This window comes from Lathamus discolor, chromosome 10, assembly GCF_037157495.1.
Source record: "Lathamus discolor isolate bLatDis1 chromosome 10, bLatDis1.hap1, whole genome shotgun sequence".
In the NCBI taxonomy this organism is placed as follows: domain Eukaryota; kingdom Metazoa; phylum Chordata; class Aves; order Psittaciformes; family Psittacidae; genus Lathamus; species Lathamus discolor.
Window position 1 is genome coordinate 17,371,379 of NC_088893.1, and position 24,868 is coordinate 17,396,246.

Here is a 24,868-nt window from a genome sequence, read left to right on the forward strand (position 1 = left end):
CAGTGTTCAAGGCCGGGTTGGACAGAGCCTTGGGTGGTATGGTTTAGTGTGAGGTGTCCCTGCCCATGGCAGGGGGGTTGGAACTGGATGATCTTGAGGTCCTTTCCAACCCTAACTATTCTGTGATTCTATGATTCTGCATGCACTATTCCCTTCTCTTTTCCCTTCTCCTCAGAGCAGTGCAGAGATTCTTTCCCTTGTGGGCTTTCTAGCTTGATCTTTTAATCTTTTCTGTGCCAAGTCCTATAAAACATGGTGCAGATTCACTGCATAGTCTAAGTCAAATTGTTTTCATAAGTCACCCATCAGCTCATAAGTATTTTTGTTAGGTATTCAAGGTATTCACATTCATGATCATTAAAACAGCATTCTGTGTAATAGCCACATTATGTTGTCATAATCTGTTATACTTTTGAGCATACACCCATCTCAGAGTTAACATACCTGAAGATACTGTCTGTAAGGCAGGTACATCTCAGTGTTTAGACCAGTAAAAAGGCTCTTAAATTTGGTACTTGTGTCTTTTTATGCATGAAATGGTACTGAATTTCTCTCGTATACATATAACAAGGAGAACAAACACATTCACTGGAATTTTAAGTAACTGCATTCACTAAAGTTAACTTATGGAAATCAAACCCACACAGCACTGGGGGGAAAAAAATCAAATTCTGAGAATTTCAGATCAAAAGAAGATCCCTGTATTAGGATTCTGCTGGAAGAATTCAGTTGTGAGGACAGAACAAAGAAGCTCCTGCCTGAGAAAACAAGTGGCAAAGAAGAATAGGAGCATTTTGCAAGATAACTCAGTCACCCAGAAGCAGACTTTTACCTGAATCAGAGCGGTTCACTGTGCATGTATTAAAGCACAACCTAGATGCAAGCTCAGAAATGTCCATGTTAAGAAACAGAAGGGCATGAGATAATGAAGTGAAGGTCAGCAAGTTGAACCTCTAAGAAGTAGGCTGAAGACAGCAATCAATTGTAGCAAAAGTAAGTGCAATAGCAGAGCGAAAGGAGTTACCGAAGCCTGTCTTGGACCCTCCCAGCAAGAGAGACAATATAAAAGAAAGGAAATAAACCTTCCAAGTGTCATGCAGGGAGATCACTGACTGAAAGCACCATTTGCTTTTCATATAACTCAGTGCACGAGTACACAAGGTGGCTTAAGGGGAAAGGCAGTGTAGCTGGTAGGTATGAGCATCAGCGAAGAAGCTTGGTCCTATCTGTACCTGTGACCTGAGCCTCTGATCTGGCTTTCATGGCTCTCCTGACACACCTTTCCTGAGCCCAACAATCCAGAGACAGCTAGCCGTGCCAGCTGTAGACTTGGGACTTCCCTCCCAACTAAGATTGGTGTCACACTATAGAACTGTTATTTTTCTTCTCTTTGAGCTCAAAGTCAACACAAGAATCTTAATTCATCCATCATTTAAGCAACCCTTTCTGACTTACTGTTGCTGGGAGCCACCTGAACAGTCTTGAGTGAGATGTAGTGGAATGAGACAGCCTGCAGGACTTATTCATGTTACACAGACACCAAGCCTACAAATTACCCAAAGGTTCTGACCCACTCTGACTCTAGAAGCAACAAACTGAAATGATATGATATAGGATATGATAACCAAAAGGTGGAAAGGGGTAAAGGTGAATGATAAAAGAGGACACAAGTCTGAACTAAAATGTACAAGGAAGGTGTATCCTTTAAACTCTCAGCTTTGTTTTGCCTGTGTGTAGCATGGAAACAACCGTGTCAATGACAGGCAAAGCTGTTGGGAGGATGCCCATTCTGTTCCATGGCAGCTTTCAAGATTAGACTGTTTTATTTCACAGTAAGCAGGAACAGGACCAAAGCCCTGTAAAAGCAATGATGAAAAAAGCAGTGTCAAAGCATTCAGTTGCTGATCAAAACCTGAACATTTCATCTGTGGACAGTATATACATGCAGTTTTCCAGTAGAGCTTGTCTCTTTTGTAAGGGACCTGTCCTATGCAGGGTTTCTGTCATGTATAGATGTTGTTTTCTATGTGGATTCTTTTAACACAACATGGCCTGCCACGCTGGGACAGGTTACTCAGCACCCGTGTGCACAGCCATGAGAACCAGTGAATTTACTTATCCGTTCTATATACGCGTCTGCAGTGTGGCACAGCAGGCAGTATATTCATATCCATGGGGTAGCGAAGGTGCTTTGAAATAGGAGCCACACCTGCAGGGTCATGGTGTGAATTGACCTGGTACCTGCTGGAAAGCTTGAAGTATTCTTTGCCTCCACTTTGAAGCAAAGGAAGGAATTGCAGAGTCTTGGTAGTGCAAACAAGCCAGTTGTTTCCTCAGGAATGTTCAAATCTAGATTAGGAAAAGAAACCATTCAAACAGGGCACCCACAGTTAACAGGCTCCAGGTATTTGGCAAGTTATAAATATTCTTGGGCAGTCGGCAGCATCTTTCAAAAGCACAAAAAGTTTTGCTTTGTTAGGGTTGCTGTTGTGCACATATTGCAAAGGCATCAAAAAGAAAGTGGCCTGGCATGGTTTCTTAGAGCTGAATTATTTACATGAAAGGCTTGTGATTATTAGATCCTTACTCTATAATCAAAAGACTCTTTATAACGTTATGAAACAAAATGCTTTCACAGAGTGTATAAGTCATTCCTGTATTTTATCTTTATACCCCATCTCCTTTAATCTCATAGCATGACATGGACATCAGACAAATGTACAAGCTTTTTAGTTCTGAAGAAACACTGCCTAGAAAAAAATATCTATCTGTGATGATGTGCATATTAGAAGAAGAAAGATATACTGATGTAGAACTCTGACCATTTCCCTTGTTTTGCAACTATTTTGTCTCCATTTCTAAAGAGTGGTGTAACGCAGTACAGAAATGTAACTTGAGCCTGTGTTAGTTGAACTAACAAAGTTAGTTTTTTATCTAGCATTCCTTGACATACTTCCAAAAAGTATAGCGCAGACGAGATGTACAGCTGAAGGATGCTGGTCATCATTAGAACAGCAGCATTTTGATCATAGAATCACAGAATAGTTAGGGTTGGAAAGGACCTTAAGATCATCCAGTTCCAACCCCCCTGCCATGGGCAGGGACACCTCACACTAAACCATGTCACCCAAGGCTCTGTCCAACCCAGCCTTGAACACTACCAGGGATGGAGCATTCACAACTTCCCTGGGCAACCCATTCCAGTGCCTCACCACCCTTACAGTAAAGAACTTCTTCCTTAGATCCAATCTAAACTTCCCCTGTTTAAGTTTTATCCCGTTACCCCTTGTCCTATCACTACAGTCCATGATGAAGAGTCCATCTCCAGCATCATCATGATGACTGATCATCATTTGACATCAGTCCAAATACTCGGAGAAATGTGGCAAACGTTAAAAAATATCAACTTAAAGCATTTGGTTTTCAACTAACTTATGTGATCAGAAACCAGAGATTGGTTCTGAGAAGCAAACAGCAGTTCTTTAATTTGCTTCTACAATGTGACCCAAATCTGTAGGACTTTGGATCATCTTGGTTTGTATTTATAATATTATCCTCCTCCTCATGCACCATTGGAAGGTCTCTTATTCTGCAATATTCACAGCACTGCATAGCTCACAGGCAGACTGAATGTGAACAAATCCAAACCATAAACTAGAAGAAGAAATTTGACCATCCAAACACTTGACCTTTTGAAATGAAATCTCTTTGGCTGGAGTACTGGAAGCTCAGAACATAGTCAGTTTCAAGGCACAGCTTACAATGGCTTTACATAGAGCCTGCATGCAGATGTAGAGATTTAGTCTTCATGAAGGAACATGTCTGAATTCTCAGGTGGCACAGTCTGTATCTTAGAGAATCTCCCACTGTTGACCAGTGTCTGAACATTTATTGTATGGCTACTCAGAAGCAGAGCTGAATTATCTTCTTTTTTAATGTAGAGTAATAATACATTGAGGTTTTTCTGAATCTTGGAAGCTGTCAGAAAACCCTTTCACGCTTGGTCAAAACAAATCATTTTAGTCAGGATAACTAAGATGTATAGTGTGATTACTCGGAAGTTTTGCTTTTGTTTTAGCCTTTTGTCACAAGATCTGGCAATTTACTATAGAACATTTACTTGAGTATTAAACAGATACATTTGTTGTGACAAACAGCATAGGAAAGCTTTTGTGGAACTGGGACATCCCTATGTGTGAGTGTTGTGGTTTGGGAGTTTTTAAAGTGTTTTCTGAACTTTCTGCATTGAATGAAAGTCTGCTTTGTTCCTCGCCTGCAGAGTCATACGGCTGTAGATCTTGCTTGCACATTTGTCATCTTTATATAACAACTGCAAAGAGTTTTTTAATGTCTAATGAATCATATGGTGAGTGATGGCTCTGATGAATTACCAGGAAGTTGTGTTTCTGAATATATAAAGGACCAGGATGGAACATCTTCTGTCTTATATGCTTCCAGGGGCGATTGCTCAGTAGCTCTTTCCCCATTTTGTCTGCAGGTATTTGCATTTTAAGACAGTGAGTGTCCACCATCGGTCAACATGTCAGCTGCAGCAAGAAATATTTGTATGCATTGTTTTGTGGTGATAACTAAAGGGAACATTTGGGATTGCATTTATTTAGAATTTTCTTAGTTTGAAGGGAATGTTGACACCTTTGGATGCAGCCTGGCTAACGTTATGGTGCTCAGAATGTCACAAGTTTCATTCACATTGCAATCATGGCGAGTGCTTAGTAGAACAGGAGGGTGCTATATTCTCTGCCAGCAAAGGTGAAGGCACCAAGAAAATAATTTCCCTGGTCCAAAAGACAATTGAAAACCTTTCCTGAATAGTAGCACTTCGGATGCTGAGATATTTCTGCTCACTCCTTTCACAGTGAATGAAATGGTCCCTTTCTAGGTAGCTGAACCACTGACTAACAAGGGAAAGCAATTTTCACATCCTGGTCCTTTCATGGGTATAGGAAGAAGCTCCTTAACATTTCTATTCATCTTACATTTAATTTTCTTCTGTCAGAAACAGAAGCTCAACACAGTTTGGACTTCTAACATTTAATACAACCTGTTCTGAAAAAATGCTATCACCAGTTTAATGGGTTTCGCTATAGAAGGTCTCAAACAGGCAAAGAGACTATTAAGACTGAGCATAAAGACTGTTTTTCATTCCTCCAACAGTATGATTCACTTCAAACTCATGTTTGAGACTCCCTTAAACAGCATTTCATAAGTTGGTTTATCTTTGAGGAGTAAAAGCTACTTGTTACAAAGCTGCCCTTCAAGAAGAAGAAAAGAATTAAATGGGCTGTGCTAAAATAGAAAGACATTTGAATTTAAAGAGTCCATTTTAGTCTTGAAAGTCTTCAGACTCCAACATTTTGCTTGCCATTCTCAGAAAAATCTAGGGTTACTGCAGAAGTTATCTGCTTCAACACATAATCTCTATTATCAGTAGGAAAACCATAGTTAACTTCAGTGTGAAAAGGATCCCAACCAACTTGCTGAAAGGTGAAAAAACTGAGGAATTATTCTTGCTATATTTCAGCCTCTTTCGATGTTTTAAGTAGAACTACCCGTTCCTTGGCATAAGTGAAATCTGCCATATCTCATCTGGGTCCCAGACAGTGTACCTGCATTTGCAATGCAAGATGGGCTTATGATAAGCTTTGTTGACTTAGAGTAAGCTTCTTGTAGCAGACAGGCATCTGGATCAGGCAGCTGGAACTCTCCAGTTGCCTACTTGAAGAGTCACTTGAACTCATTTGAATTAAGTTTTTGCATCCCTCCCTGCACATATGGTAATAAAAATGGAAACAGAAGGATATAGATCTAATTTTCAAAAAATTCCTTTTCATGCACCTTGTAAATCTGAACTCTGCAAGCAGAGTGATTCTGAATGTTACAGCACGGATAATAGATCTCGAACACCTCAAAAGCTTGCAACTGGGATGCCTGTGGCTGAGTCAAGCATATTCTTGGCAGAAATGTCAGATCTACTTTCTCTTTCTTATTGCAATAAAAATGTAATAGCTCACCAATGGGTACATATCCAGAGGTTAAACTAAAATTCTCAAGTTTACTTGGGGCATCTCACTGAAGTAATCATCTCAATTTGTTAGTTAACTTTGCTTACTACCATTAAAGAACTATATAGTTTCTGTTCATCCACGGAATCAAGACTATTTTTTACCTATTTGACTACAAAGACTCATGCAATGACTCCCCAGAGATGTTTTATGGGAGGGACTGGTCTAGATGAAGATATCCCTGCTCATTGCAGGGGGTTGGACTAGATGATCTTTGAAGGCCCTTCACAACCCAAACTATTCTATGATTCTATGACTCAAAGAAATTAATCTTAGCCAGGTGGTTTATATTGGACCAGTGTTTATTCTGGGGCCAATAAAGCAAAGAAACATGAATTTGGACTCAGAAAAGAGATTAGGAATCTGCTTTTGGACTTGAAGCATTTGTTCCCTTTATACAGGCAAAAAGTTTGAGCCTAACTTAGTGAGACTTAGCTATTATTGGTGAACTTTTCTGTTCTCAGCAGCATATACAAACACTAAGTTGTGAAATATTGCTCTTCCTTCCCTATCCAGCTCCTTCATACCAGCAAAAAAGCATAATTAATCTAGTATCTGTCTTTGTATACAGAACCCATTATCATCTTTAGGAATAATTACTCCCCTAGAAGTGATTTTGTAAATAGTAATATGTGTTACTTGGCAAATAGATGTGCTGTCTCAGCAAATTTATCCCAGGAAACAGCAACCCAAGAAAGCACTGCAGGTATCAGTCAGTCAGCCAAGGACAAGTGAAAAATACATAAATGACAAATGGTGCCTATAGCATGTTTTAATGAACCATCATTGCTTAACCTGAAAGCCTGCTAAGTTTCATAAAGAATATTCGAATTTCAAAATACAATAAGAAGTCTGTGTTAGGTACTAGAAGCCTATCAAGTAGGAATCAAACAAGTATGGTTGTTATGGTCAACTCGGACAAAGTAAAAGCAAATGCTCAAGTCTACATGCTTTGAATCAGCTTCCCAGAGAGCATCTTCAGGTACATGCTCAGAAGGATGCTTAGCTTTACATCTTCAGCAGGTCTGAGACAGGAATACCAGGAAAAGTCAGGCTTCATAATACAAATGTCTGCAAGTTGTTATAGTAATGCAGTCCATTCAAAATGGGAAAACAGCCCCTGCTGTTCATTGCAAGACTCTCACTGTTCTCAAATGCAGCATTGATCAGAGCATCAATAGCCCTTCTGATATTTTGCCTATCAACCAAATGCTAGGTGAAATACTGGATATTAGCTGCTGCACAGACCAGATCAGAAAACAAGGTTCAGTTTGCTTAGGCGTGACTTTACCAATCCTGGAAGTGCAGGATCCTGATTAGCTCTGGGATTTGATGGTCTCTTCCTCTTTGAGAAAATACCATGGGATTTAGATCTGAATGTTTTGGTTTTGCACCTTTCTGTTGTTTCAAGGTAGGCCTTATTACTCCTGGGTTTGTATTTTTTTGTTGAAGATTTAGGATTTTAGATTTTGTTCCTGTTCACATGGCTGGAAACACTCTGGCTAATTCTTTTTGAAAGAAGCTTTTCTGCTTCACCTCTTTTAAATGGACTTTCTAGAAAAAAAAAGGAATGTAAAATAAAAAAGAGCAAATACTGGGGATCCAATCTGTCTCATTTGTATAGAAGGCCAGAGGAGACAATAATAATCCAATCTGCCCCCCTTCCGCCCCTGCAAAAGTGGCTAAAAACCACTGCAAAAGAAGGAATGATTGGTGGGAAATCCATTAATCTATTTTAAGAAAGGAAGAGATAGGGTAACACCGAATAGTCAACAAAACAAAAGTCAAATTGAAACAGTTCCCTGGAGGTTCTATTGAAAAGTTTCCTCCAGATAATACTCCTCAAAGACCCATTTTACTCTGTAAATACAAGAACGTTTCACCTCTTCCTGTATCGCTGGGATGCATCTATAACTGTCAAGGCCATGACTGCAATAGAATTTACCCAGACCTGTGCTGGGTTAATGCCAAGTAGCTCAGGTGCTGGTAGCAATCCAGCTGGGAGAATGGGGCTAGATACTAAATTCTTAATGATATTACAGCTGGTACACACTCCACAATACCGCAGCAAGCCTGCTTCTGGTATTACGGCTACAGTTAACACTCGTCTGACCATCCTGCAGACCAGACTTCGTATTTTAGGTAGATCTATGTGGGAGAAGGGACACATGCAGGAATGCAGTCCTGCTTAGGGCATCTGCCTGTGTGGGGACACCACATCTGTGTGGCTTGCAGAGCTGTGGTTATCTGTTAGTCTCCCTTTGCCAGTTATTTCAACTCTGATCCAATTCTTACTGAGAAATAGGAAGGCTTATTACTGATTGCAATGGGGAAAAGTGAAGATAAGTTTTACAGGTTTAAATATTTTTAAGGAATGTTTTCCTCGATAACGTATTTACTCTGCTCAAAGTGCAGGGGAATTAGTGGAGTTCTCTGTGTTGCCTTCAGGTGGGACCATTTATGAAGCTGAACTTGATGGGACATCAAAGCCAAATCCGCATAGCTTTTCACAGGTGAGAGAGAGCACCCTTCTCCAAAGATGAAAAGACCTGGGAAAGTCCAAGCTCAATGACATGTTAACTAATGTTCTTCTAACAATGGCAATGTGCTGAAGAAAAAGCCGGGGCAAGTAAACAGATTATGGCTGAATACTTTTGTATCAGGCAAAACAGGGCATACAAGAGCTTTATGTTCAACACAACTTCACATGTCAAATAGTCTTTGCTGAGGTAACGCCAACAATGTCATTTCAATAAACCAGAACAGTCATTAATACCTTAGTACCATGATATTTACCTACCAAGTCAGAAGGTGAGCTTAAAGTAGGGATTATTTGGAAATAGCTGAGCTGAAATAGTGTCTCTTTTATTACCTCCATGACACGACTTCCTGTTCTGCACAGACGGCTTTGTCAGTTCCACTCTAACAGAGCTTTTCTTCCAGCTCTGCAGCAACCCATCTGCCAGGGTTATTATACTTTTGTCACAAAGGAAATAATGTTCCTTTTCCCAGGCACAGCAACCTATAACTATTTTTTAAAGCTAGCTCCTCATTTTTAATTATAATGTATTTCCTAACCTAACACCCTGGAAAAGCTGCAGGAGTAATGAAAGATAATGCAGCTTTATATGCAGTGAGTGTAAATACACATTATTCACTCTTAAGAAGCAAACAAAAGTCCAAAAAATTACATTGAAAAGCAAACAATGGCTCTTCTTAATAAATCTATGTCTTCTTCAGCAAGGAATATTATGTTTATTAGAAAATCACAGTTCTCAAGTAAAAAAGAACGTCTCGCGCAATTCTTTTTGTTCCACTTTTTGCCTCTGTTATAGCCTCATACGAAAATATTTGAATAATTTAATGGGATTTTTTTTTCACATTGTATACTTGCTTTTCAAAAAGAGCATAAAACAGGGTAACGGTAAAGTCAAAATAACATCACACACACCATCTGGAACATCAAATTCCAGTATTTGGAAGCTTTAATTAAAACTATTTGCTACCTTCTGCAATCTGTGGAAAATACCCCCCCCAAAATGATCCAGTCACAGAAAGATCATCAGACAGACCTCATTCCAGGGGTTCCAACACCGCATAGTCTGCAGTGGAAAACACATTAGGTCCTTTCCCACTTTGGTTGTGTGCCCATGCAAATCAGCCATATGAGGATGCCAAAGAGGCTCAAAGCCACCTTCTGCTGATGGATGGTATTGAACTGCCTGTAAGAATGCCCTTGTGACAAAGCCAACTTTTAGTCATTCACAAATACTCACTTTGTACACTTAAAGCCTTGTCCAAATTTGTAGAGCTTGGTAGTCCCACGTCTGGCCCCCTCTACTCCTTGCTCCGTTTACTTCCAGGGCTTTAATTTCACTTTCTGCTAGCAGTAGGAAACAGTGACTATTTCAAATGGTATCTAGCCTGGGGATGCAAAAGCCTCTCTTCACAGCTTTCCAGCATTCAGACCTTTAAATTCACTTTACAAATAACTGCATGGCCTTACTACCAGCTCTCCCACTTCTTCCTGGGAAGCTATTTTAGATGCTGTTTCTAATTGCCTCCTTCAACATACGTGAAAGGTGTAATTAGATGTTCATCCCTGAGCTGTAGCCAACGCAGGCTATGTGTTTTCCAGCATATACTCTGTCAGGAATGGTCTCCCCTGGACATTAGTCAGAGTATTATTATTAGTTATTAGTCAAAGTATAACTTCTTGCTATCGCTTGATGACTAGAGAGGTTATGTAGTGCGTAGAGAATCTGATCCAAACATCTACATAAATTAATTCCCTAAAGCAGCTGTGCACAGAAAAAACAATCTCATAGTACTCTGGGAAGAAAGAAAAGCCCAGTTATATAAAATACATTTCCTTAAATTTACCACACAAACATGAAACTACAGCATATCAATTGCATTTCTAGTGGTTTGAATTTGCAGTAAAGGACTTTAAAGACATAGAAACAAATTAACATACTTTCTAACTTCCCAAACCTCCGCTGAGACATGTCCTTTGGGTAGGATGAGACCCCAATCACCATGACCTAGTATTTTGTGCAGGAAGTAATTCTGATGGGTGTTTTATGCTGCTCAGGCACTCTCCTCATTAGACAACTGAAAAAACAGGTTCATATCCCAGCTATACACCAACCACCTGAGAGCGCACATTTTTCAGGTTGATGAAAAAATGACAAGTGACCTGAAAAGCTTCCTTCCAGTGATTCTCCTCTGTAACAACAGCCTCAAAGCACAGAGCTATAGGTACTACAGTGCTGGCAAAGGGAGGTATAACATACGCTTCATTTGCAAATAAAACCAATCTTTAGTCAGCCAGTCATCTTTAGCAGGTAATTTATAAACTAACTTGATATAACAGTTAAAAAATTGCTCTAATTTTCTGCAGTGTCTTCAGCATTTCTGATCAACCAGAGTGAATCTTGATGGCAGAAAAACAGAGACCACCCTTGATGAGATCTGTACTTGTATTTCATCCTTCATACTGGGATGGTCAAGAATGGCAGAGGTGATTCACTTTCAGCTGGCTCAGCTCTTTTGAGCTGTCTTCCTAGGAACAACTCTATGCACTTAAATCTCACTATTCATGTGAGCAAGTACCAAAGTACTACATACTACAGGTTTTTTTTCTAGGGTGACAATGCAGGTATTGGAGCCTTGTGCAACATTAAGATATTTACTGTATGTGAAAACTATGTTTTCATATACTGCTCCTGAACTACTGCAATTCAAAACTATTTGACGCAGACCTTAATCGGTCTATAATATTGGTATAAATATCCATAAAATATAAATATACAGATAAAATATATATTTATTTATATAAAATATAAATCTCTAGAAAATATAAATATCTAGAAAATATAAATATCTATAAAATCAGATTCTTAATCGGACTATAATACTGGTATCTGTATGCTCTCCCTTATAAACTGGTTTACTGGCTGAGCTCCTTATTTATTAATATGCTTGAGAAGGACAGGACTTCCCCACTTTAAAGGCAAAAATATGATTGAGAAAGAGAGAGTGAGACACTAGGAATCAGATTACAAAAGTTTTTACACTTGCAAAGAGGAAAGCCTAATAGGGATTTTCATGAATACTTAAGAAACTTCTTTAATTCCTAGTGGACTTAAATCCATTTCTCTGGGGACATCTCTGCAGGGACTGATCTGAGCTGTTTCTTCCCTCAGGCCAGCAAGATGAGAGGCTGCTGGAGGTCAGAAGCCAGGCTGCTACTCTAAGCACAGCACTCTGCCCCCGCTGAGAGCCAGGATATATCTCTTCAGTCTCAGCTTCAAAGCTAGCATGTATTTGGGTCTGCCTGAACCCTGCGGGTAGATGCTCCTTAAATCCTTGTCACTGAGCCACCCACTTATAACCAAGCTCAGAAGTGAGCCTTCCACTGCTGAAAACCCAGAGAGACATCTCTGTAGACTGCAACATGTGGAGAATAACTTGACCCTTGAGTCTTCTACCTCTAACTAATTGTAAGACCGTTGCATATCACAGTGTTTTAATGTAAGCTTTTAGCGCTGTATTCAAAACACAGAAACATTCTGTAAAATTCAAATTTGCCTTTGGGTGCAGTACTTGGGTATGGTGACCCCTGACATCGGTGAAGACATCTGATCCTAACCAAGTCATGGATACAGCACAGCTGACTGCAGGAAATCACTGCAGTCTTTAGTTAACTCCAAGTAATTTAGAGCAAGACCTATTTCATTTTAATCGGCACAATTTAGGCTGCTGATGTTTTCTTGTGGACAATGTGACCTGTTATGATACAACCTGTTGAACTTGCCTCCTCAGCCCTTTCTTTTGTCACATCTGGAGTAACTACAGCTAAACAGAACACGAAGCCCCTCCCTTAAGGTCAGGGTTGCACTTCAGTTGGCTGATGGCACTGAAAGCTGCAAATGCAGAGACCTGTTGTCCTTGGGGAGTTTGTTATGTGAAAGAAAGCTTATGCATGGTAAATTTAACCAACAGAATAAGAACCTTATGCATCCACAAAAAAGAGTGTCTTTGACAGAGTATAGCTCCATTTAACAATAAATTAAATAAGGCTTTTAGAGATATTGAGTTCTATGTGTGGGGAGATAAAGGTATTAATTTTCTGGACCATTTTTTGGACAAAGGAGGAGTTCTGCTTTGTCTTTGCAGACACGCTCCATCTGTCAGAGACTCTCATGCGAAAACCAAGCATGCCAAGCAGTGGAACTTTACTGTGTGTCTACTGATGAAGCCTGCATGAATTCAAAATGCAGAATCAAATGGAAAATTCTGAGAGCTTCCTCTGTGATGGCCAAACAGCAAACAGGCTTCTCAGCACTCTGTTTCTTCCCAGGAGGTTTTCTTTCTACACTTCACTACACTATTTTGCTAAAGCACATCCTATTAAGTTGAGGGGTTATACGCACACATGTACATAGACCCCTCTGCACTGAATGGGGAGCCTGAGGAACCTCCTTGAATTGGTAAGAGCTGCAGAAACCCAAGTTAATGTTGGCAACTGGTGCTCTGCCAGTCTTGGTTTCTTTACATCCTAAGGAACAATGTGTTTTTTCAGCTTCTGAATTTCCCCAGCTCCCAGAAAAGGAAACAACTTTAAATCCATCATTAACCACCCTTTGGCGACAGCTGGATCTTTGATGCCGCACCAAAACCTTTGACGGCATCTGCCACTGATGGATGTGAAACTGCATAAACTTTCCTGTATTTACTATTTACCTACGGAATGACTCAAGATGCAAAACTGCATTTTAGCATTTAGCTGGTGCTGGTACAGTCTTCTGCTTGATACTCCTCTCTTCTCCTTCTGTCTCTGTACATACGAGCAGTTGCAACAGTTACTTGTTGTTACTTGCAGATGAAATCCACTTCATTTCAAACAGAACAGTATGTGAACTTATTTTGTCTCAGCATGCAACGGCTTCTGCAGCCGTCTATTCAGCACTGACTTTTTTCAATTCCTTACAGTTATTGAAGAGAAGAAACCACATCCAAACAATCACAGGTTGGTCCCTTTTCAAGGAATTTCATGTTTTCATGTCCTGAAAATAGACTGCAGCTGACGCTGGGCATCCACAGTCACATACGTGCCTGTGAAAGGGATGTCACAGAGAGAAATAAGTCGATAAGACTCACTGCTGACCTGCAGCTGATTTCTATGACAGCAAGGCTCTTCAAAAACTTTCAGTTAAAGACTTCAGAGTTCTATAAAGGCCACCTGGAAAACAAAACAGAATAAAAACCCAGCAGACTTCTCAGTGGGAAGAGAGTTTGGGGAGTATGAGAAACCTTTACTGGAAATTATCAGTGTAAGCAGGCACTAGTTGCTAAGGCTGCATTTGGCCTTAGGCTGATTTAATGTCTATCTGTGCTACACAGGGTGGCCTCAAGCTAAATGACTCACCTGCAGCCTCACAAGAAGAGGTGGTTTATGGGAAACATGATGGAAGAGAAAGAGAACTTCCCATGTGTAGCTAAATATTTAGGCGGACTCAGGTGTTAATCTAAGGCATGCTTTTGGTCTGGGAGATGAAGAGCATGAGGAGGACACAGAAATTACTTTAGAAAAGGAAATTTGCGCTGTCTCTCAGAAAAGCATGGTGTAGGTTTCTAATTGTCTGTGCTTGCAACCTTTCTTTGGCTTCAAGATATTTCATACTTCCCTTTAAACCTGGGGCTCACGAAGCCCTCGATGATGATGACCAGTCTTAGCTGGCATTTTTTCTAAATGAGATTTCTGTTTTCTACACTGCTTAGTTACCCCATACCAGCGACGTCTAATAGCTCAGAAAACTGAAAGGCAACCCAATTGGATCTAATTTAGAATGCTTTGGGGTTTTTTAATGCCCAATTATCTTGCAGTTTTGGGGAGGTTGATTCTCAAATTGTTTTAGAAGTTATCCTTTGTATGGCTTCAACCATAAAATGGACAAGGAGAGATTCAGAATAAGAGAAGCAGATGCTGGACTAAAAGAAGGTAAGGAGCATCCCCATATCAGACAGTCTGGGTGAAGAAGCAGGGCAGTGAATTGGAGCTACCTTTCTATTATACAAGAGTCCAATGTGAACCTCGTTAACAGAGTTCCTTATTCTGGTGCCCTTTCTAATCATCCATGCTGCTTTCTCTGGAGTACACAGTACAGAAAACTATTCCAATAGCACTCAAGGCCTTACAGGATAAAAATCTCTTCTCCTGAACCCTGTTACTCAGTATTAATCTTCAGTGGAAAAGAAATGATTAAAAGAGCTTCATGATGATTCTATCGTTACAAATGAAAGGGCAGCGGTAGAGAGATAACTCACATATTTGTTTTCTTCTTCCATCTGCTCCCAATTGATGCAAGTATATTAACACTAATGGAGCTACTCCTGGTATGCTGCAGTGCAGCTGAGCAAGAACTAGCTCTTTATCTTTTGGAGACCTCTAATACTGTATTTTGGGATCTTGGCTGTAAAGTCTTTGGTCATTAAAACATCATGAGATTAAACCTGATACAGCACAGTGATGTCTCCAGCTGACCACTCTTCAGAAGTTGTTTTATAGGACTCTGCATTCTCAATAATCAACAGTAAAAAAGTGAATCTTTTAAACCAAGTAGTAGGAGAAGCAATGGATGCATTTTCATTTTAAGTGTTTCTGTGACTTCCTATAAGATCTGGATTTTATATGTAACAAATAGGTTTGAAATGGTTCACCTTTCAGGGAAGATCTGGCTGCAGGACAGATTTCCCCTTAGTGGTTCTATCTTAAGATAACTTGGTTTGAAAAAGGATTTGGTGATCTAGGGTTAGAAATCCCCAGGCTTACTTATACACTTGAAATACATCATCAGTTTTATTACTACCATGATGAATCAGAACACCGCATGTCTGATCCATATGAGAAGGCACATTGGCTTTACAGTAGCTGTAAATAGGACTTGGTCATTGTAAGCAGTCAGAAACAGATACTGTGAGTGAAGTATTCTTTTCCTCCTTCACAAAATTGTAAGAGGTGGTGTTTCAAAGGTTAGTATTAGATTCTTTAGAAAAACCATGATGTAAATCCTACCAGAAAGGGGGCTGTACTGACTAAGTATCCCCCAATTTTTGAAGTCCCTTTTTGATTTGGACTAAAACATCGTGCATCATTCATAAAGAGCTTTGAGATGTTTGCTTACAGAAAAGGCCACACATAACTGCACAGGACCACATAAACAAGCTGACTCACTTTTGACATGCGTGACTTCTGCTAAGGAAATAATTAGTGTTCAGGCTAGGAGAGTGTAATTTGCTAAGACATTATAAGTCTGTACAATAACAGCAGCAACCTTTAAATCACTAAATATTTGCAGAACTTCTAGCAAATATACTCTTCTGGCTACAGTGATTACCTACCTACTGAAATGTTTGCATACTTGCCTGTTTTTAGTATCACCCTTTGTCTGCTCAGTGTAATACAATGTTAAGTCATTTTTCAGTGTAATCTTGTAAAGGACAATTGCTGTTTGAGCTACAGCAGCTAAACCTAAGCTTAATTACAGAGAGGAAAGAAAAATGGAAAGGCAGCCCAGGGTTGAACAAGAAAGAACTCATGGGAATGTTTGCTATTAGAGCGACTGTCACATTGGTAACTGAGAGGGGCTCCAAGGTCGGCTTCAAGGTGAGATCCTCAACACTTCCTAAAGTGGTTCCATGTGAGGTGGGTCCTGCCTGCAGCTGGATTGTGCTTGGCTCATCATCAAGCTGTCAGCATGATCACACAAGTGAAACAGCAGACATAGGTGGAAGGCAAGAATATCTGCATGTGTGGCTTCTCTTGAAGGCTCCTTTCCAGAGCTGCGCAAGTTTTGATGTTTATTTGTTCTTGCTTTCCCAAATCCAACTTCACTTTAGCGCTTGTTCTCCTCTATATGGGTTACAGCACATAGCAGTACAACTCTCATCCTTCAGCAGCTGTTGCAAACAGGAAGAGCTCTGTGGAGCTTTCTTCAATGTATTTTGTTATAGCAACGCTATGGACACTTTGAAAGGTGGGTTAGATGACAGAGTCCCACTTATCAAAACCTATTTACTTGACAGGTATGGACTCAAAAAAGTTTAGATTTTTGCTTTTTTGATACAGCTCTGATTATGCCTTTTGAGATTGTTTTTGAGATGGGCGGACAGTAACATTTTGGTGCAAAATGATCAATTTTGACATTCTTAGAGCATAGTTTACTGTTCAAAGTACTGCAATACAAAATGTTATGCCAATACTTCCCATTATTTCGAATCTTGTACAGCTGCTATCACATGCACAAAGTGGATATTAAATGCCATTTTTGGGGCATCCAAATAACTTCATAACATTGAAATGCAGAGATTTTTGCCTCTGTTGCTGGTGCATTAAGAGTTTTCATGCATGTTTATTCTGGTAAGACATTTTTGCATGCTTCTTATATGTGCAAGATCTTTTCACTCTTCATTCGACCTCTCATTACTGCTGCTGACATGCATTTCTCTTTAGCTTGTCCAATGCTCTATCTGAACATGAGGCTCTTTATCAGTTATACCATGCAAAGGGAGAATAAGAGATTGATAATGACACAACAGTTAGAATTTTCTGATTCATAATTCAGTATAGCTTTTGGTTCATGACCGCATGCGTGTCTGAAAACGTTATGCACTTATAAAATGCTTGGGGATAATGTTAATGTAAAGGGCTGGAACCATGGAATAAATGTAGATTGAATTCCCATCAAGTGATCTCATTGTATTTTAGAAGTAACACAATTTTACCTTCATTTAAAAACACGCCTTCATCTAACACCTGCACACAGAAGGTTACAGTGTTATCACCCTTAAAGAGACTGTCCCTGATGCTGCTTTTCTGCCCATGATTTATAGCAGTCTATGTTACAGATGTCTTATTCAGGAGACAGATATGCCAGAACAACAGTATCAAATCCTAAAGCAGTGATGAGATATATTGATGGTGATGCATAACTTACATCAAAATAAATGACTCAGTAAGCAACAGAATACCGCCAAAACTCTGAATATTTAAAAGAAATTAAATATATGGCTTGGTAGAAATGCAGCAAAGGGACATACTTACCAGTGAGAAGAGATATGGTGTACAGAAACCAGAAATTACATAGTTAATATTTACTTGTAATTTTACCCTATAAGTTACCTTCAAATCAACTGTTTTCCAAACAAGAAACTTAGCTAAAGCACCACAGCAGGACTCAAATAGCAGAGATATCATAAACTGCTTTCTTTCTTATCCCTTTTGTTTCCCTTGTATTACAGTGCAGTGTCCTTCTGCTCAGTGAAACATCTTGTCACATAAGAGAGTCTTTAGGAGCAATACAACCTTTCCACTGTGCCTCCAAATGTGCCTGCTGAGCGCTGTGTGGATTGGACTGAGTTTGGCAACGATGCTGGTAACGCACTCAGTCCTCTTGTTCTGAGGATACTTCAAACCCAGGTTTGCTCTGAGCGTTAAATTGGCCTGGAGATGAAAGAGAGTCTGAGTTTCCTTGGAGGGAGGCCAACTGTCTATTAAGGATGGCATTGGATATCCACAGCAATGTTCCTGATCTTGTCCTTTCATCTAGTGTCCCATAATACAAAAGGATCTCTTGCTGGAAGCTATCTTGCTGTTTGTGAACATATTAGAAATGCTGGTTAAACAGCTTACCCTCTTTCTCCCAGCTCAATTTACTTCAGCCCTATTTTTAAAGCAGTTTGAAAACCCACTCAATGACATCAACCTCAAGTAAAAGATTTAGCCTAAGGCTGTGCAAACAGCACATGCTCAGAGTACCCAAATGACTTAAACACTAACATAGTACAAAATATGGGCAAAGAGCTGAAGGTCAGTAAGATCCAGGTGTATTGGAGCAGCCCTGTGCTGTCAGCTGGTGAAGGGAGGTGTGTGTTCTCACATCATGCGATGCCAGATGACAACACCAGTCTCCTACCTATCTCACTCATAACTCACAACTGGGTCATTCAGTTTGGATTTCTTTCCATACGAAAATGCACAAGTACAAAACAAAGTCATGAAGGAAAACACCTCCTTTTTGTTGGAGCAAAATGTAAAAATACATGAGTATTCCTTCAGAAATGTTGACCTTTGCTTTGCTTCAGATTCAGAGTAAAATCCCATTTCAGATGATTGCAGTCTCTAATGAGACAGAACTGCTGTCCTCTTCACAGCTCCTTGCAGCTGCTTCAACAAGTCATTATGCTTGATGGCAACACTTTTGCAAAAGGCAGGTTGAAAACCCACAATACTTCTCTCCCCAAGTTGGCACCGTTTATGATTAAAAAACAGTCTTTCAACAAGCTCAGTAGTTTAGCATTTATTAAAATCTAGAGATCAATGGTTTTTCTTAACACATAATGCCTCTGAGTATCATATACCAGCCGAAAATAGAAGAATTCCTATAAGCTGTGTGCTTAATACTCAAATGAAAATCTTAACCTTTCAGAAGAAAAAGCCACCCTGGTTTCTCCCACCCCAGCTTCTCAGCTTCCCTCCAGAATCCACTTAATCATATTTTGAAATCTAATAGCTTTTAGGAGCGATAACACCATTCTAGGCTTCAGCACTGGAAAGGAATGAATTATTCTAACCTTTAAAAAGAGTGAATGTGAAGGGTGATTAATTTGTGAGGCTCTCTGAGGTTGGAGATGAAATCCAAGCTCCCTTGAAGTCTACAGTTTCAGCTTCTATTGATATCACACAGCCAGGATTGCATTCCAGCTATCATTACACTTCCTTCAATAAGCAGCCTGGAACTACAATATCACCAAATAACCTATCCCCACACACAGAAAGAAATCAATAGTTGCAGGATGCATACTGAATAGGAGTTAAGAGCTTAATAGAAATGGGGAAAGGTTCCAGTCCCAAGTTCTGCAACAGATCAGAGTAGATTATCCCCATGGTTCTGGTTTTAGATGTAACCCATGAACAAAAGGATCTACTCATACAGGAGTCCCTGGAGGGTTAGAGTACAAGCACTACTGAACTCCCATAGCAGCAGAACAAATAATATGCAAATAGCCACTTTGAAACCTTGCTCTGATATGTGTTTTCATTCCCACCAAAGGGCACTTCTCAGTAGAGGCTTTGATCTGGCAGGCTTTGGTGATAACTTTGATTATTCCTTTTCTTAGTAAATAGTTCTGATATTGGCAGTAACCTGAAATTGCCTTCACTTGGCTGTAAAGTTTCCATCACTTCAGTGTACGCATTGCAGAACACTTATAAGGAATGTGAGCTGGGAAGGAAGAGAGCAGGAAGAGGGCTGGGGAGAACCCAGTGTGGAGCGGAGGGATGGTTTGGTGCTGTGTTTCTTCTTCTTTCTGAGCCTGGGTCTCACAAGAAGGTGCTGAGTTACAGAAAGCTCGAATCACTCTTAAATCACAAAGTCTCAGGAATTGAATCAGGGGTGCCATTTTTAGCACTGTGAACTATTTTCTGGTGTGTTGGTGACTGTAGTCAACATTTTGCTTTGCATTTTGTGGTTTGTTTCTTCCCTTTTATGTAGCACAATTATGCAATAAGGTTCTGGTATTTTTCCTATTCAAGTCACTAGAAATTTATGACTGGTTTAGAAAACAACAGGAGGGAGCCCTTAATTATAGATATCCAAACCTGTCACCTGTTTTACCTACTGAGATAGCTCCTGGAATAAATGTGTTTGTCTCTGTTTCAGATATATCTTTAACCTTTGCATCTCATTTTGATCCCCCCTGTTTATGTCTGGGTTGGAGCATTGCTACAGCTTTGAATGAGCTTCTTTACAACCCAGAATTGTCAGAATTTTTAAGAGTGGAGAAGACAGGAAAAAGATCCAACAAAATGATTTTAACAGCTTTAAAAAGAGAATTCTAAAGCAAAAGGAAGCTAGTACAGAAGGAAACACTTTGATGCATGTAGGAAAATGCAAGTGATGGGCAGTGTTATAGCAGCATAGATCTATCTTCTCCTTGAAACTCACACATGACACTGTAATCAGTTTGTACACATTTCACTAGTAAATACGGCATCATAGCAACCTGTGAGTCAGTTATAGCCATGTAAGCAAGCCTACAGACATTGCTACAGGATAAGCATTTTTAGGTTGCTTTGGACTTCTTTTCTCTTTAAGATGACTGCGTTTAAGAGTTTAGAATCATCATATGCCATTAATTTAATGAATTATTCATAAAGCATTCAATTATTTAAAAATCATTATTTATTTTAAATTTTATTTAACTTTTTGGTGCTACAAAATAGTTCAAGTCTGAACCACCCCAGAGGATACAGCAACTCTTTCTTTCCGTCCAGCAGCTCTGCGGTTTCTATTCCGAATCCCTACAGAATAGAAAATGTCACAGAAGATTGAAATGGATTCAAGCCTTTCTTTTTCCCCTGCAAACAGTAATAATAATCAAAGAACCACAGGATAAGAGGATGCAAATGTGCCAAATACCCGTCTCGCTTCATACTGCCCATTTCTCTGGATTTTTGCTTGGGTTGACTCAACTCAAGGTCTCATCCGGGAAGCATCAAACTTCAGGACTGTGAAATTTGGCTCCTGGAGCTTCACTGTGGGAATGACCTAACGCATTGCCCATGAAGTGTTCTCTTTTATGGTTTTAATACAGATCTGCTAAATTATTCAGCATCAGTGGGAGATGAGGTGTGGTGTGCAGGCAAGCACAAGAGGCAATCCACACAGGCATTGTGCGTTATTGCTGCAGACTGAGGAGAGCACTGTTGGCTCATTAATTCGCAGCCGTGTTGTTAATCTTAGATGCTCACTTGTTCTGTGATGATCCCACTAGGTTTCCATTTAACACTGCCCTCTTTAATATTCTTTTTCCCAGCTTGTTTTCGCTGGAACGCTGCTGCTCTCTAGCTTTCAAAAGCTTCTTGCATCCACCTTTCTCTCACAAGTGCCTTCTTTAAACACTGCACTGATTTTCTCTCCAAGTTAAACTGGAAACACACTATTGAGGTGTAAGGGTATTGAGCCTACTTAGGAAGATGCTGCCATATAGACAGTAACTGTTCCAAGACTTGTGGATGGCCTTGTGAAGGAGCATGCAGCTGCATGGGGAAGGCAGGAGGTGCTGCAGGAGAGGGCAGTGCTGTGAGACCCCCCAACCAAGAGCCCAGGGACACAGGACAATCTGCACACAGATGTTACCTGGTCAGGTGAGGATGCTTGTGTCAGTCACACTGAGGGCTGAGAGGGCAAAAGGAATGCTAACCCCAGGGAAATCAGCTATTTCAGGGCAAATGAGGTTTGTATGGGAAATCTGACATGGCTGAACACTCCTCATCCTCCAGAACAGGGGTTGGAGTTTTTGTCTCAAAATAAAGGTACAGCCTCTGGTAAATCACCCTTTAAATACAACATTTGGGTAAGAAAGGTCTGAGGCTTGGCTACCTCATAAAACAGCTCAAAAATGAGTGCAGGGCTGTGGTTATGACACTTATTGCCCTACGAGGACGGATACATTTCTCTCTCCACTATAAACCTAAGGAAATGCTTCCCTTTGCAACTTTCTGTGTTCAAAGTTATGGTGATGACTTGGAAATCGCTGGGATCTAAAGGCATTTGATCAATGAACTGACTTTCATTTCACAGATCTAAAGACAACTTCAGAAGCCTGAACTTTGGAGAGGGGGGTTGTCCTTTTATGCAACCAGATTTGTCAGCAAGGAAGAGCTCTTTGATCTGGATCGCTTTGCAAAGGCTTCTGACCTTTCCTCCCGCACACAGGCATCTCCTGGGACATGGATTGAGCAGACGCTTTCGATTCAGTTCATATTCTTGGGCCTTTCTTGTGAGTTCAACCTCCTTTCGAACGAACAGTTTGAGAACAAAATTCGGCTTTGCTTACTACCTTCCTTGGGAAGACAAGTTCACGTTTGTATTTGCTATCTAATTGTTTATTCCCTTAGATGCAAAGAAATTTGTAATTAGAACTACATTGTGCAGCTCTTACCAGTGTTTGACAGTGTCCACTGGCCTGACTTGGGGCAAATGGGGGGAGGACTCCTTGATAAAGGAGGAGAATGGCCCTGGGTGAGTGCTCTCCTCACCTAGGAGGAGGGCATCCTCTGTAAACAGGAGACCATCGACCTCCATCCCTGGCTGAGTTGTGTAGTGCTAAACATGTTATGAAAAGGGAAGTGGAACTGGGACCAAGTGCTTAAAGATGGGGAGCCTCTGCTTTATTCATTTGAAACAGAGCGTTAGCTAGAGCCCTACTTGCCCAGCACTGTTTGTGAACAGATTGATTCAGAATCTAGGACACAGATTTATTTGTCACTGTCTGGACCTGACATAATCAAGAACAATGAACTCTAGTATTAGTCATTACATTAATGTGTAAACACTACTGAGCAATGGCTCCCAGTACTCCCATTAGTTACTTGGCCAAAAGAAACAAGGGTCTGCTTGTAGGTGGCATATCTGGGCAGAGACATGAATAGAATCATAGAATCACAGAATAGTTAGGGTTGGAAAGGACCTGAAGATCATCCAGTTCCAATCCCCTGCCATGGGCAGGGACACCTCACACTAAACCATCCCACCCAAGGCTCTGTCCAACCTGGCTTTGAGCACTGCCAGGGATGGAGCACTCACAACCTCCCTGGGCAACCATTCCAGTGCCTCACCAGCCTAACAGGAAAGAATTTCCTCCTTAGATCCAATCTAAACTTCCCCTGTTGAAGTTCTAACCCATTACCCCTTGTCCTGTCACTACAGTACCTAATGAAGAGCCCCTCCCCATAGAAACAAGAAAAAGAAATAGAATAGAAAAAGCCGGTAGCAACTTGAAGTCTTAAGGCGGTCAACAGTGCCCTCTTTTGGGTTTTTTCTGAATTTCCTCCAGTAAAACGCATTTAAAACGTACTGGCTGTAAACTCTTTTTGCCTTTGTCACACTTTTTATGCTTAGAAAGGATGACGTGCAAAATTGAGCAGCATCTGGGAGACAAAACCATTCTAAAATAGTGTTCAAATTGTTACGTTCAATATTAGGTACTGGATGTCAGACAGACTACCCGGATCTCTAGATCACAGTCCAGCTTCTTTGCACTTATTTGCAGCTCATATTAAGAACGAAAAGAATTCCTACTGGAAATGAGCTCTGCCTTGTGTGGAGAGAAAAAAAGCCAACACAGAACAGCAGCATCAAGATTACCGATTGATCTGTAATAAGGCATTCTAGTGATGGATTGGCTGCTCTGAAATACATGGAAACACTGTGAAACACAGCTGGAGTATTTAATCTGTGAAGAACCAGGATGAAGACATTGTTATTTTGAAGGCTGTGATGCTGTAGCTCAAACGGTCTGGACACAACCGCACTAGCATAAGTTGGCTGTAGCAACTCCAGTGGTCACAGACATGAAGTCACTGTCTATGTGGTGGGGGGAGCCGGAGGAGGTATAACATATACCTCCTGTATACTTGCCCTGCAGTGATATCTCTGGTTACATCCCGATTTGTCTTTCCTCTGGCATTACGTACCTCTCCCTGAATGTCCTCCTTCAGACAGGAGACTTAATTGCCTCTGTTTTTCCCCCAAAGCTGCCTGTGCAGACACATGGTGCTAGGAAGCTGGGTGGGAATGGCTGAGGCTCCAGAGGAGGCTGACAAGCAATTAGCTGAAGGCCCATGTGCTGCAGAGGCAGTGATCTGTGCTGGTGATCTGTTCAGATTCTTGTTTCCTCTACTGCTGTGGAAGAGCACAAATTGCTGTTCTCACAGGACCGTTGTTCGCTGTCAGGAGCAAATAAAGTGTATCTTTAGCAAAACCCTATGATCTGTTTGCAAGCTCACGATAAAAGCAAGTGGCATGGCTGGACTAAATCACAGATTATAGAGATTTCTTGCAGCTGACTTTGCTTTAGGAGGGCAAATCCAATCCCTGTTCTGCAAAGGAGTGCACTTCAACTCCCCTGTAGCCCAGCCTTTGTCTCAAACTGTCTTAAATTCTAAGTGTTGTTTAAGGTAGAAAACGGAGTTCAGTAATAAGGAAATTTTATAACCACACATGCCTTTGGAATTTTCAGGATTGTGGGAAGCATTCTCAGCCTCCTCTATTAGCTGGAAACTTATCCAACTGCAAATGCATCCAAGGTACTCTTAGTACTGACTAGACGGAAGGAAAAAAGCAGTTTAGCTTAGGCATGACCAAAAGAATTTCCCCCACTTCACTAGCACCTCTTTCTATAGCACACCTTTTTTCCTACTGTTTTTAATACAAATG